This window comes from Podarcis liolepis, assembly GCF_965112155.1.
Source record: "Podarcis liolepis genome assembly, chromosome: 11".
Taxonomy (NCBI): Eukaryota; Metazoa; Chordata; class Lepidosauria; order Squamata; family Lacertidae; genus Podarcis; species Podarcis liolepis.
In genome coordinates this window covers 8,096,918-8,111,044 of record NC_139565.1, presented here as the reverse complement: position 1 = coordinate 8,111,044, position 14,127 = coordinate 8,096,918, and the positions used below count along the sequence as shown (strand labels likewise).

Below are 14,127 nucleotides of genomic sequence, written 5' to 3'. Positions count from 1 at the left end.
TCATATTCCGACTGCACCATCTTCTCTATCAGCTACAATCTCATTAAGGGGGGAAGTAATTGGATTTGAGCTACAGTCCCTGAACTCAGTAGGGCTAAATCGGCTTAAAGTGCTTCATGGTAACTTGAGGTGGGTATCAGGCTTCTCTCTCAGTACTTTAAGGTATAAATTTTTCCATCATGCTTCAGGCTGTGCTGCCTTCCATACCCAAGCCACTTAATTTGCTACGTTGATGAGTTTCTGGTTTTCTTCAAAATGCGGTTTCAGGATTGTGGCCAAACGTGGTATAGTCCAGTGTAACTTTATCAGCTGCCGACAGTTGTGCTAATTGTAAACTGAAAATATTTTCAGGACTGTAGACTCCCAAGTTCTCTTTCAAATGAGATCAGGAAAGGGTTGGGACTTCTCATTTAAAACAGGGTGTCCTGCTTTTCCACAATTGTTTTCATGCCTTTGGTTTTATGCTGCTCTGTGTTTTTGTATTGATTTTTTATTGTATTAATGTGGTTTATTAATTGGGGTTGTTTTTTTAAAAAATATCTGAAGCAACCAGAGGACATGGTCAGTTGGAAAGTGTATAAATGGCAGAAATAAAAATAATGGTATGGATTTCCAGATAAATGCTAGATGAAAACAGCCCTATCACTTTCTGTGTTGTGATTTTTTTTTAATGTAAAGCTAAAGCGTTCTGCTTTCCTGATGGTGAGGCAGTCTGAAAGTGCCTTTTCCTGGATGCAGGATATATTAATATCCTGCAGTAAGAGACTGAGTTGTACAAGTGTCTAGTGTGGCCAAATTGCATCTGTCTGTGACACCTATTGGCTAGTTCCTGTAATTATTATTTTAATTAATTATACCCCGCCCATCTGGCTGGGTTTCCCCAGCCACTCTGGGCGGCTTCCAACAAAATATTAAAATACAGTAGTCTATTAAACATTAAAAGCTTCCCGAAACAATATCAGCAATATCCCTCATCCCAGTTTTGCAACTGTTTACAATTTTCATGATTTTGTGGGAGCTGAGGTGGGGTTGATAAAGAAAGGATATATGTGTGAGAATATAGACAAACTTATAGGTGCTGCTTTAAACCAAAGTGACGAAGTGCAGACTGCATGAAGCACAAGTGGTAGAGAAAGTCAGTCCTGATGTTGCATTCAAGGTATGTTACCATTTTGGATTTGTGCTAAAAAAAAGTTGTTGTTTTTTCTTGGTAAATGTTTACTGAACAAAATGAGCAAAATAGTGTACAACTTTAGCAGAAGGAAGCAGAGAGGGGTGCCAGTATATCAGTCAAAAAGCACCAGTTCCATATCACAACACGCAGTGTACATTAGAAAACAAGACAGAAACGATAGCCTTATAGCCAGAAAAACTAACACAGTAGTCCCCACATCTGACTGCGCCTCTAGGTTTGTAATGTGGGATTACATTACCTAACTTGGCAAATTGATATTTCAATGCTAAAGTGTCTTTGTCAGATGAAAAACAGAACAAGCTGTGGTTGGTTCTAAATATGTTTGCCAAACTACAACTCCCATAATCTCTGGCCACTGGCCAAGCTGCCTGGGGCTGGTGTGAGTTCAGCAACATTTGGGGGTACCCCTGTCCTAAAGCATGCTGTACATTCTTGGTGGGAGAGTGTACCCCAAACTCCCTGCGGGTACACAGTGAGGAAAAAATCAATACTGAGTAGACTGGCTATGTTGAAGGGAAGCTTAGATTCCTTTACTATATTCTCAGTGGCAGACCCCTCATAGGATGCTGAGGGTTTCTCTGAAAACAATGTAAAAATCCCAATTAGATTTCTTTTTGACATTGCTCTCCTATGAGAAATATTTTCCCTTGGGGTCTTTGATGGAGAAAATTATAGGGTCTACTGTTTGTGTTGTGTATGAACTCGAAAAGTTGTGTGCACGCACGCTTGTTAAAAACAATGTTAAGGATGTGTGCTGACCCATAGTTGCCTTCTCACAAATGATGTTAAGAGAAGAGAGCGAAAGATACACTCGCACCCTGCTCCTGACTAGAAGTATTTTCAAAGAAATCATCATGGTAAGATATCTGTAGGTCAATCTGTCCACAGATATGTTGTTGTTGTTTAGTCGTTTAGTCGTTTAGTCGTGTCCGACTCTTTGTGACCCCATGGACCAGAGCACGCCAGGCACTCCTGTCTTCCACTGCCTCTCACCGTTTGGTCAAACTCATGTTGATAGCTTCGAGAACACTGTTCAACCATCTCATCCTCTGTCATCCCCTCAATCTTTCCCAACATCAGGGTCTTTTCCAGGGAGTCTTCTCATGAGGTGGCCAAAGTATTGGCGCCTCAGCTTCAGGATCTGTCCTTCCAGTGAGCACTCGGGGCTGATTTCCTTCAGAATGGATAGGTTTGATTTTCTGGCAGTTCACGGGACTCTCAAGAGTCTCCTCCAGCACCAGAATTCAAAAGCATCCATTCTTCGGCGACCAGCCTTCTTTATGGTCCAGCTCTCACTTCCATAAATCACTACTGGGAAAACCATAGCTTTAACTATACAGACCTTTGTCGGCAAGGTAGTGTCTCTGCTTTTTAAGATGCTTTCTAGGTTTGTCATACTGGTCCTTAATAGTTTTGTAGCAGCAGCTAGACGAGAGAATAAATGTCTAAAAAAGTGATGTTTTATTGAAACAGGCTGGTGCCAGAACAGCCCTTGCACAAGTAAATGAGTTTGCCTGTTGGTGTACAGTTGCTTCTTTTTCCTTGCCACCTCAATGCCTGAAAATTAAATCAAGGGCAACATTTAGAAAACAACAATGTGATTTCTAACAGTAAAGTTGATCCTTCTCAGTTGAAGCTTATTTGGTGGTTGGGAACTGTAAAACACAACAAGAATACTGAGTTCAGAGTGCTGGTATGCGGGAACAGCTTTGACTTCCTCTGCACTTTAGAAATGTGATCCTGGTCGCGGCAAAGAATGGAGGGCTGTCTTCGTCTTGTCTTTTTGTCACCCCATCTGGTCTTTATTACTTCAAAAGGGGCTGTGGGGTGTTGGCGTTTGCCGATCTCTGAAGCTGCTACTGCAAACCGAGCTTTGCATCCTGCGATGATTCACAAAATGTACAGGAGCCGTAAATGCTACTCTGGCAAAGGAAATATTTAGCGTTAACCCCAAGCATTTGTGTACTTAACAATTTCAGGGCTCCAATAAAAGGAAATGTCTGGAAGCGCGTATGTATGACGATTGGACCAAAGCTGTGTTATAATATATATATAAAATGACCAGTTTGTTCTAGACACTGATCCATTCAAAGCATGTACAATAAAAGTAAGCCAGAAATCCGCGTTAATAAATCAAATTGGTCATTAGAGCTAGATTTAGTAGACTCCTCTACTTCCTTCCCCATCTCGGTGTTTCACATGAAGTCAGAGGCTTACAGCTTCCCCATGCTAGAGAGGAAGCCCCTCACTCAATGTAAATCAATTGGTACAACATCCTCTTATTGCTCTCATTGATTGAAAGTGGTGCTACACTGTTAAAATCCATTGTTACATTGCCTTGGACATCACACCAAAAAGAAGAGAAATAATACCTACCAGGGTGGATTGACAGACGAAAATATTGGACTATGCAGAGATGTTATGATTAACCGGGAAAACCAAGAGGATCAAAACTTCAACAAAGAATGGGACAAATTTATATTATAGTTGAAAGACCACTGTAAACACTTGAACTCTTTAGCAGGTTTTAAATAGCTATTGCAATGATACATAGATTTTGGACACAATGGAGGACTGTAAATTGGATGGTTTAAAAGTTTAAAAGTTATTCAAAGAACCCATGGAGGGGAGGAGGAAAGTCTGGAGATTCAGAAGAATCTTGTGTAAAAAAAATTATTACAGATGAATATGAGTGTGAATGAATGAAACCAAATAAAAATTATTTATAAAATAAAAAATAGAAATAAAGAAGGCATTGAGAAACGGGGAAATAAAGAACCTCTCACAATCATAAGGGTTAAGGTTAGGGTTTGTAAGACTCATTTTGCAGTGTGCCGTATTTTACGTTCTGGTGTGAGCTCCTGTTGCTCGGTCCCTGCTCCTGCCAACCTAGCAGTTCAAAAGCACGTCAAAGTGCAAGTAGATAAATAGGTACTGCTCTGGCGGGAAGGTAAACGGTGTTTCCATATGCGGCACTGGTTTGCTAGAAGTGGCTTAGTCATGCTGGCCACATGACCCAGAAGCTGTACGCCGGCTCCCTTGGCCCATAGAGCGAGATGAGCACCAAAACCCCAGAGTCGTCCGTGACTGGACCTCATGGTCAGAGGTCCCTTTACCTTCATAGTTGTAACTTGCTATTTTGAGATTCTGGGCCAAAAGGCAAGAAAAGCTAATATATTGTATTGGCATTGTTCTCTTTTGGATTGTAAACCACCTTGAATGTTTTGCATGCTCATACTTCTCTGGATTCTGTAAGCGCAGCAGAATGGGGCTCCCTGCTTTGCCACCCCACCCACCCCAAACAGAAAAAAATATTTAGGCAGCATATACCTTACTTTTCCATCTATTAGACGCCCCCATGTATAAGACCCCCACTATTTTAGCAGATTCAAGTTTAAGAAAATGAGGGGAGGTGGCCCAAAGTTGTTGAGCCACTCCCCCCATGCAGCTGCGGGCAGGAAACACTCCCTAGATTATTTCCCCCGTGCAGGTAGGGAGTGTTTCCCTCGCACAGCAGCATCAAGGGAAGTTGCGCTCCAGCCAGCCAGTTGGCCAGAGGGCACCTTCCCCCATCCGGGAAACGATCCAGAGAGTGCTTCCCACGCACAGCGGCATTGGGGGAAGCTGTGCGCCACTAACCAGCACCCCCAGATCACTCCCTGCATGCAGTGGCATCTCCCCCCATGCCACTATCCATGTATTGGACGACCCCAGTTTTTTGACATGATTTTCTTCTCAAAAAACCCTCATCCAATACGAAAAATGCAATAAGCTAAAATGGGAGTGATACAGAGTACAGTGGTACCTCGGGTTAAGTACTTAATTCGTTCCAGAGGTCCATTCTTAACCTGAAACTGTTCTTAACCTGAAGCACCACTTTAGCTAATGGGGCCTCCTGCTGCCGCTGCGCCGCCGGAGCACGATTTCTGTTCTCATCATGAAGCAAAGTTCTTAACCCGAGGTACTATTTCTGGGTTAGCGGAGTCTGTAACCTGAAGCCTCTGTAACCTGAAGCATCTGTAACCTGACGTACCACTGCAATAATAATAATTATTATTATTATTATTATTATTATTATTATTATTATTATTATTATTATTTATTTGTACCCTGCCCAACTGGCTAGGTTTCCCCAGCCACTCTGGGCGGCTTCCAACAAAGATTAAAAAATGCATCAAAGTGTCACACATTAAAAACTTCCATGAACAGGGCTGCCTTCAGATGTTTTCTAAATGTCAGGTAGTTGCTTATCTCTTTGACATCTGATGGGAGGGCATTCCACAGGGCAGGCACCACTGCCAAGAAGGCCCTCTGCCTGGTTCCCTGTAGCTTTGCTTCTTGCAGTGAGGGAACTGCCAGAAGGCCCTCAGCACTGGACCTCAGCATCCGGGCTGAATGGTGGAGGGTGGAGACGCTCCTTCAGGTATACTGGGCCGAGGCTGTTTAGGGCTTTAAAAGTCAACACCAACACTTTGAATTGTGCTCCGAAACGTACTGGGAACTGGTTAGCATGCCTCAATCTATACTCTACGGATGACGAAACTGGGCCGTTTAAAGATTTTGTAGGACTCCCGACTCCCATCAGACCCAGACAGCATGGCCAATGGGTCAGTTTTTGTAAGATTGTACCTTTGGCATGCATAGTAGAGTCTCTAACTATTCAGCCACTTTAACAGCAGGAACAAGGTTTTTCTTCCCATAGGTAAAGGTAAAGGACGCCTGGATGGTTAAGTCCAGTCAAAGGTGACTATGGGGTTGAGGCATTCATCTCGCTTTCAGGCCAAAGGAGTTGGCGTTTGTCCACAGGTAGCTTTCTGGGTCATGTGGCCAGCAGGACTAAACCGCTTCTGGCGCAACGGGACATCGTGACAGAAACCAGAGCACATGAAAATGCCATTTACCTTCCCACCACAGCAGTATCTATTTATCTACTCACACTGGTGTGGTTTCAAACTGCTAGGTTGGCAGGAGCTGGAACAGAGCAACGGGAGCTCACCCCGTCGTGGATTAGAACCGCCAACCTTCTAACTGGCAAGCCCAAGGGGCTCAATGGTTTAGACCACAGTGCCACCGTCAACATCTGGCCACAGGTTCCTCACCCACACTGGACCCACTGTAACTGGGACTATAGATGTATCGGTTTGCCTCTATTAAGCACCCACATGTATTCCTCATATATCGCCAGTGACATCAGGTACCTAGCATAACTGTTTCCTTCTCCATAACAAAGCTAGCTAACTGGATAAAACTCTTAATAGCTTAGCATTGGAAGGATTTTCAAGTGCATACGTTGAAACAATGATTTAGCAAAGTCTGGGAAATAGCTCTAATTGGAACAGTTGCGTAGCGTGGGTTGTCAGCACCCGAGGCAAGGCAAGTAATTTGCACCCCCTAACCCGTGGATTTGCGCCCCCTAACCCTAACCCCCAGATGTTGCGCCCGGTGCGGTCGGCCCCCCCTGCACCCCCCACGCTACGCCACTGAATTGGAAAACTGACTCGGTAACTACAAATAGCAAAAGGCCAGAGGGAAAGAAAGATTCCTTTGCAGCAGGTCGGCGGAGCGTTGCAACTTTTATAAATGAAGACGAAACTGGTTGATCAGGACCAAGAATATTCAGAATATTGCACTTTTATGACTCTCCTGAGTGTGGATTAGAATGCTCTTTCAGCCTGCTCAGCCCTTGAAATAGCGCCAAAAAGTATTTTTTGTTCACTTGGAGCGCTGCGTACATGGGATGTTTGGTTCTACTGTTATAATACTGAATGAATGATAAAAAAAGACTGAATGAATGCATAAATGTGATTGTATGAAAATATTAATATCTAATACTCCCTAATCCTCATTCTGAGGCAGGAGTGGGTCACACCCTTCACTGGCAGATGATTCTAGAATTGAGTATCATTCCTAAGAAAGCCAGCCATCAAATGTCCTCTGAGGACAGACACACCTTCTGAAACATTGCACTCAGAGCCTGCAAGAACAATAATGGATTTTTTTTAGCCAATACCAGTTGGGCCCACTTCTGGAATTTCATCAAGCTTTCTAGCCTTTGGGTTGTTAGCTTTTTAGCCTTAAAGACTAGAAACTTGCTTTAAAGAGCACAAAAACAAACATCTCTAGAGGATGTAAAATCCTGTACTCGATACCAATGTTTGAATTTTCAGAGTGCAATTCTGAAATATATGTAAATACAATTTAGTAGATTTAGAAGCACAGGAGAGAGTAAACAGAAACCCAAAGCCAAACCAACTGTGGCCGCAACTGACATGAGCAAAATAGGCTCAGTTCTGTCAGCAGCATGTAGAAGCTATTTTTGAACACAAGATAACACTAGAAAATTGATTGTGGGGAAACTCTTTTCATGCTGTTTTAAAAACCAGTCCCTTTACATCTTGCTTTAGTTGTGATAGACATAGATTTTATTTTTAAATCTGTTTTGTGAGGAAACAACCTTTTTAAAAAACCCAACTTCTTCCCCTGCTTGGCTTGAAATATCCTTCTGGAGTTTGTTTCAGGCTTGCTTTCTCTTTCAGCCAGAAACTTGACAAGTTAAATTACAACTTCAGAACAGTGAAATAAAACACTTGTTTTCCTACAATAGTTTTGCATGTATGTATGTAGACCTTTTTTTGTCCTCTTAACAAGCAGTGCATCTTATTGTCTTGCTTGTAGAGCAGGAGGCAAGCAGTATGGGGCCAGGATCATCTTATTCTTCTTTGGTGATCACTCGTAGCCAAGTAAGATTGTCTTTAATAAACACGGTTTTAACAATGAGTCCGTGACTGTGGAGGCCAATTATGGATCCACACGTCCTTCTACAGTGGGGACATTGGTTTCCGGGCAGGAGTTGATCACGGTGTGGATTTGCCAAGCGTGCCTTCCTCTTGGCTCGTTTCTCCCTTGAGTCCTGAGTTCAAATGTCTTCAAGGCCCATGACACCTTTGGTAAAGGCTGTTCTCCAACTGGAGCGCTCGCAGGCCAGTGTTTCCCAGTTGTCAATGTTATGCTGCACTTTTAAAGATTTGCCTTGAGACAGTCTTTAAACCTCTTTTGTTGACCACCAGCATTACGCTTTCCATTTTTAAGTTCGGAATAGAGTAGTTGCTTTGGAAGACGATCATCAGGCATCCGCACAACATGACCAGTCCAACGAAGTTGATGTTGAAGAATCATTGCTTTGACACTGGTGATCTTTGCTTCTTCCAGTACACTGATATTAGTTCGCCTGTCTTCCCAAATGATGTGTAAAATTTTTCAGAGATACTGTTGATGGAATCTTTCAAGGAGTTGGAGAAGGTGTTTATAAGTGGTCCATGTTTCACAAGCATACAGTAAGGTTGGTAGTGCAATAGCTTTGTAAACAAGCATTTTTGTTTCCCTGCGAATGTCCCAGTCCTCAAACACTCTGCACTTCAGTCGGGAGAAAGCCGTACTCGCAGAGCTCAGGCGATGCTGGATTTCGGCATCAATGTTGACCCTTGTGGAAAGATAACTGCCTAGGTAGGAGAAGTGATCAACATTTTCCAACATTACACCATTGAGTTTGATTTGTGGCGCTGCAGGGGGGTTATTTTGTACTTGTTGGTGCAGCACATTGTTGTTTGGATGTTGAGTGATAGGCCAAGCTTTTTGTAAGTTTCTGCAAAGATATTTAGGGTGGTTTGGAGGTCATCCTCTGAGCGTGAGCACACTATGTTGTCATCAGCATACTGAAGCTCTATGATGGAAGTTATGGTAACCTTACTCTTTGCTTTCAGCCTGCTCAGATTGAAGAGCTTTCCATCTGTTCGATATATGATTTCTACTCCAGTGGGGTGTTTCCCTTTGACAAAGTGTAGGATCATGGCAATGAAAATAATGAATAGAGTTGGGGCAATAACACAACTCTGTTTAACACCTGATCCTACTGTGAATGGTTCACTTTGAGAGCCATTGTTATCTGTGATTGTTACTGTCATATTATCATGGAGGAGCCAAATGATAAGCCAACACTCACAGACCCACACAGGTCGCAACTGCAGCAACACAAAGCTAACACACGGTGAATGGCAATTGTTTTCATTTAGCAATTACGGTTGGTGTGTGCTCATAACAAGCAATTGTGTGCCTTCCAGTTAGGGAGGTCAGAGAATTCCGACAGAAATGGGAGGGGAAATTGCTGATGTCCGATTATCTGTCCCAAATCTGGAACAGAAACCAATACGTGAAAACAGTTGACATTCACTGTTGTTGCTTTCAGTCTGCAAACGTAATCCCTCCTACCCTATTTGCATTGTGTTTCCCTTGCACTGAAACAAACAGAGTGGAATAATGTACCAACAATATAATTTATGTAATTAGGTAAAATTACGTACCGTATTTTTCGCTCTATAGGACGCACTAGAGAATAAGACGCACCTAGTTTTGGTGGGAGGAAAACAGGAAGAAAAAAAATTGAATTCCAGAAGCCAGAACAGCAAGAGGGATCTGGCTTCTGGGATACTGTGTGGCTGTTCTGGCTTCTGGAATAAGAGAGCCAAGCCTCTTCAGGGCAGTGGGATGAAGGCTCCCCCTGCCCGGAAGAGGCTAAGGCAGAAGCCAGGACAGGCGTCTCGCTGAAGGGGCGCTGCACAGTTCTCTCTCTTTGCGCAGTACCACTCCTTCGCAGGAGAGGTGCTGCGCAGAGAGGAAGAACTGTGCAGGGCCCCTTCAAGTGAAGCTGTAGAAGGAACAGAAGGAGACCCTTCTGTTCCTCCTCTGGCTTCCAGGACAGGCGCCTCGCTGAAGCTTTCCGCTGCTCCCTGAAGCTTGTGGGGCTGGCAGTGGGGAAAGCCAAGCTTCCCTCACCACCAGCCCTGGGGAGCAGCGGGAAGGCTGCGCCCTTGTGGGGCTGGCGAGGGAAGCCCGGGTCCCCCCCCCAGCCCCAGGGACCACACATTCGCTCCATAAGACGCACAGACATTTCCCCTTAGATTTTAAGAGGGAAAGGGTGCGTCTTATGGAGCGAAAAATACTGTAAGTTGTGTAATTTCGCCATACTCAATGGCAGCAATTTGGAAACCAGTGTTTTCTCACTCCCAATCCATCCCCTGCATTAATGCCAGGCTGCACACTGATTCTACAAAGCCCTTCCTCAGCCTCCAAAAGGAGCAGCGAGGTGTAATTTAAGTATGTGCCTTTTCTCATGTTAATCCTTGCTTCCTCTTCCCTCTCCCATCCGTCCCTTTTTCCTGCGTAATAAGTGACCAGCCTCTCAGTAGTCCACTTGTCATTTGGATCATTTGCCCATTGTGTTCCCCTCTCATTTAGGATTGGCAACAACCAATCTTAAGATCCAAGGCCCCGTTTCGCTAAGGTTAAATTGTCATGTGCAATGAGAGGCTTGCCATGTGTCCTCTTTTTCCAGGACATGTCCTCTTTTTCTGGGGTAAAATTTCTGTCCGGGTGGATTTTTTTAAATTTTCCAAAACGTCTCTGGCTATACTTTCTGGATGAGACATAGGCATAACTGGTGGCTGAAGACTTGCTTTCCTCTTCTCTTCTGCCCCGCTCATCAATATATCACAGCTTCTGTAACCTACATATAATAAAAGGTAAAGGTAAAGGGACCCCTGACAATTAAGTCCAGTCAAGAATGACTCTGGGGTTGCGACGCTCATCTTGCTTTAAAGGCCAAGGGAGCTGGCATTTGTCCACTTTTGCAGACAGTTTTTCCAGGTTATGTGGCCAGCATGACTAAGGCACTTCTGGTGAAACCAGAGCAGTGCACAGAAATGCCGTTTACCTTCCCGCCGGAGCGGTACCTATTTATCTACTTGCACTGGCATGCTTTCGAACTGCTAGGTTGGCAGGAGCAGCGACCGAACCACGGGAGCTCACCCTGTCGCAGGGATTCGAACCACCAACCTTTCTATCGGCAAGCCCAAGAGACTCAGTGGTTTAACCCACAGCACCACCCACGTCCCCAACCTACATATAGTAGGGGTATTTAAGTTGATAGTCGTCATGGTGTCCTCTTTTTTGCACTTCAAAATATGGCAACCCTAGCTTGGACAGGAGCCTCACTTAAGTTCAGTGAGACTTAAAATGCAATTCTGTGCGGACTTACTTAAAAGTCCTAACAGGGGGTTAACATTAGGTGCCATTGAATTTTCCATTGTTTTCATTTGAGACTTGGCCATGGTGAAAGTTGCCCCTGGACCAGAACATACAATGGAATTTATAGGTTTAAGATTCCTTCCTCACCTTCCTATAAAGAGAAATATTGCATGGGGGAATCATTCATTTGGATGGGAGACTTGCTCTTGTTGCTAGCTATATCAATGTGAACACTGAGGGCCTATTCTAGGGAGTCAATGGACTATACCTGAAGCTTAATTAATTACCAAATTGAGAAAGTAACACTTTCCCCCCTCCAGGCAGGTGGTTATGTATTTGACCTTGTATACACGCAGCTCCTTTAATCATTTAGATATACAGTAGATCAGAGAAGGTTCCAGATGGAAGCTGAACCCACGACCCCTTAACATAAAAACATCTCTGACACCAATTACACCATCTGTTGGTCATAAAACCGCATTCACTATCTCCCCTTAGCTCTTGCGTTATAGAAAGCTGAAGGTTGAGATTTGGGACTGTTCACGTTTATCCCGGAACTTTAATACAGAACACATTTCCACCACGGGAGAACAAAGCACAAAGCACATTCTTACTCAGTGAAAACAAAACAAATATATATATATAACAATAAGAAACAGTTGTCTAAAAGTCATTATTTAAACCCAAAGCTGTAACTCCAGAAGTGTGTTTCTTCTCATGCCTATGATTTTTTTTAAAAAACAAAAAATTCTAATGTTAAGGTTAAAAGAAAAATTAAGCAGGTAGAACAATTATAATTGCAATTTTTAAAATACCATAATTTGATGGCTACTGAAGACAATTAAGTGGGTAATAATTTCTCAAGTCTTCTTTCCACCCCTACATTTTAGAGTTCCCTTTCTGGAACTCTCACGCGAGAGCATTTTTTGAGCATTTTATCTGGAAAAGGGAGCAGATGACTTGTCTATTTCTATTCCATAAAAATGCTTTGGGATGGAAGGTTACTTATAGCAGCAAAAATGCTAGTGGAAGGTTTTGGTAATTCTGTTGAACTATCCCACAAGGCTTTTCTGTTTTTAACAGTATCATAACACATAGCGCTAATTGAAAAGCTTTTAATCACAATTTTTTATTAACCCGAGAAATGGTAAGCTAGTAAGACTTAAGTACCGGCTTCCTTTGGAAGCGCAGTTATGTGAGCAGTAACTGCTTTTGGGTGTCATGCAGAGATGAATTGCTGATCACGGAAGATGGTGGCAAGGATGCAAATATAAGGTAACTATAAGAAGGCTGATCGCCGAGGAATTGATGCTTTTGAATTATGGTGCTGGAGGAGACTCTTGAGAGTCCCATGGACTGCAAGAAGATCAAACCTATCCATTCTTAAGGAAATCGGCCCTGAGTGCTCACTGGAAGGACAGATCCTGAAGCTGAGACTCCCATACTTTGGCCACCTCATGAGAAGAGAAGACTCCCTGAAAAAGAGCCTGATGTTGGGAAAGATGGAGGGCACAAGGAGAAGGGGACGACAGAGGACGAGATGGTTGGACAGTGTTCTCAAAGCTACAAACATGAGTCTGACCAAACTGCGGGAGGCAGTGGAAGACAGGAGTGCCTGGCGTGCTCTGGTCCATGGGATCATGAAGAGTCAGACACGACTAAATGACTAAACAACAACAACAAATAAGAATTTCACAAAGTGAAATATTCTCACCCCTTCTTCCACCCTGGCATCTCCCAGAAAAGCCTCTGTGAAGGTTAGGGGGGCCCTCCTAAGCAAGTTTTGGCTGTAGGGGACTGGAAGGGGAGGAGGAAAGTGCCCTGTTTCCATCTTGAATGTGATGAGAAGTTAACTTAAGGACATTCATGGAAGTCTGTTATGCCATCCTCCCCATGAGTAACCAACATGCCTCATCCCATATTGTTCAGGAAAGAGCCTCAGCAGTTCCCCGCTCTTTTGCCACTGTTGCCAAATCAATGGGGTATGGTGAAGGCAGAAAAAAATGCTGGGTGGTCCAGGAGTACCCCCTTCACCCACAAAAACTCCCTAAAGGGTGTTAACTACTCTTGCAGTAAATACACCCTGTTCAAGCATTTTATTTTTTATTTTTCAATTTTTTTTATTAGTTTTTCAGATTTATAACAAATATAACCCAACACAAAATAACAAAACATGTTAAAAAGAAAAACAAACAAACATATAAAACTTCTTACATTTAAAAATCCAGCTTAATTTCCATTGTTAAATGACTTCCTCGACTCCTTCCTAACTGATTTTTGTTGAGTCTCATTTTAGCAATTTTCCAATATCCACTTTCTAATAGAGTTAACTAATTCAATTTACTTCTTTTTGCATCTGAATAGAATGTGAAGTCTTTTTCAGTTGGATTTCTAATTCACCATCTATCTGTCTATCATATCAAAAAAAGTCTTTGGTAGTCTGCCAGCATTCAATATTTTCTGCCTCTGTGTCCTATCCATTAAAGCTGATGCAACTCCATTCAGATCCCCCATTAGGATTAATTTATAATCCAAATAGTCCAGAAGTCTTGTTTCCAAATTCTTCAAAAATTCTGCTTTGCCTTCGTTTGGTGCATAAATTCCCAGCAATAAATATTTTTCGCCTTGTGCAGTAATCTCAACTGCAATGTATCTTTCCTCTTCATCTTTAAATATCAATTTTGGATTCCATTTTTCTTTAACATAGAAAACCACTCCTCTTTTTTCTGTTCAAGCATTTTAAAAAACATGTTCAATGAATTAATGGGATGGGGACACCTTGCTCCACCTCCAACCTTTGCACATTAATTCACTTCCTAAACAGTAGTAGTAGTAGTAAATAATAATAATAA

General features: G+C 42.8%; 1 long non-coding RNA gene across 1 annotated transcript in view; it reads right to left on the bottom strand.

Annotated features, from left to right (window-relative positions):
* Positions 1-14,127, bottom strand: part of LOC310688541 — a 163,305-nt gene that overhangs the window by 61,318 nt on the left and 87,860 nt on the right. The gene's annotated exons all lie outside the window — the stretch shown is intronic.